A 1,584-nucleotide genomic window follows, 5' to 3' on the forward strand; every position below is an offset into this window, starting at 1 on the left:
AGCCCTGGAGGACAAAATTCAATCAGTCGTGATAACCTCCAGAGCAACACACATTGCTAGTAATGACATCACCAGCCAGATGAACTCTAGCAGCAGGACTATCTAGGGCTGGTAAGTGGCTGAATGAGGAATGATTCTATCTAGCTCCCAATTCATTGTCATTTAAGACTGTTTTTCCCCCCTAACTTATAGGGTAAAGAGGAGGGACTTTCATGAAATCCCAATCAGGTCCTTTCCCCCATACTGATAGCCCTCATTCCTATAACTCCTTGTCATGTGTATGTTCTCAATAGAGAGGAAAAGTTTAAATTTTTTCCCAAAACTTGATTACCTTATCCAAGGTAAGGATTGCCTTACGAGTTAATCCCTTTTTCTCTTGTACTGCCTAAGCCCACAGTGTGTTTTGAAAGATAGAGTTTCTCACAAGCCTCTGTACATAGCAGGCTTGTCCAACATACAGCCCGCAGGCTGCCATGTGGCCCTCCAAGCTGTTTTCTGAGGCCCGAGGTGCTGCGACGGGAAACAAAAGTAAACACTGTACTTTTGTTTCGGGGGGGAGGTGATGTGATACCGCTTCCTGTGACGTCTTTGAATATGGCTCGCCGGCCCACTGGGTGATAAAAAGTTTGTGATCTGGCCCCACATTCAAAAAGGTTGAACACCCCTGGGGGACTAACTGGAACTGGGGTTCATCCAGTACAGCAACCAGTCTCTGACACTGGTAGCTCACCAAATGCTTCAGAGGAAAGTGCAAAAATACTGTGGAGAACAATTACTAAATGAACTGTCCGCACAGGACACTTCTTCCTGACCTGCATCAATCAGTGACTGGTTTATGCCCTTAAGCTCTACAGAGGTTTCCATGCCTTTAGTTTCTTACACTATCTAATGCCAACGTGCATGTTATTGTTATTATTTATATAATAAATATATTATTATTATTTATAAAAATGCTCACTCCTTCCATAAATCCTGCTAACCTCTTGGCCTCTCTGAAATCTCAGCGCAATGAATTCTACAGCCTGGAATGGGGTATGGCCCTACCCATCCTAATTTGCCTTTCCTTGGGTGCCCTCTGATTGTACAACCATGGGACTGAGTGGCTAGGACACCTGGGACGCCTCCCGGCCCTCCCCTACTCCTGTGTACAGCCCTCCATCACAGGCCCTTTTCTTCAACAATCCTCTGCTACACTGCCCTAATCGCTTTAATCTTCTTTCCCACAGAATTTCCCCCCCGTTCTTGTTTCTGCTCTTCTCTGACCCCTTCCATGACGAGAAGGGAACCAGCACTGCAATGAGCCACCCCCGATGCACTGGGCCCTCTGTCCACAACCCCTCCCTGCCCACCGGCCTGCAGCCCAAGAACAGCACTCAGGCAGGGGCCACAGGACTGGGCTGTGACCTCTGCAGCTCTTCCACCACCGCCTCGGGGCTCGCTCCCGTGGGGCCCGGGGAGGGAGGCGGGGCCGGGGCGCTCCTCTGTCTCTTGCTGCCCGTGCTCTTCCTCCGGGCGGCCGGGTGGGTCAGCGCCCGGCGCCCCGCTCCGCCGGCTCCGCTCCGCTCGGCGCCGCCCGCCCTCCCC

This window comes from Alligator sinensis, unplaced genomic scaffold (assembly GCF_000455745.1).
Source record: "Alligator sinensis unplaced genomic scaffold, ASM45574v1 scaffold642_1, whole genome shotgun sequence".
Classification (NCBI taxonomy): Eukaryota; Metazoa; Chordata; order Crocodylia; family Alligatoridae; genus Alligator; species Alligator sinensis.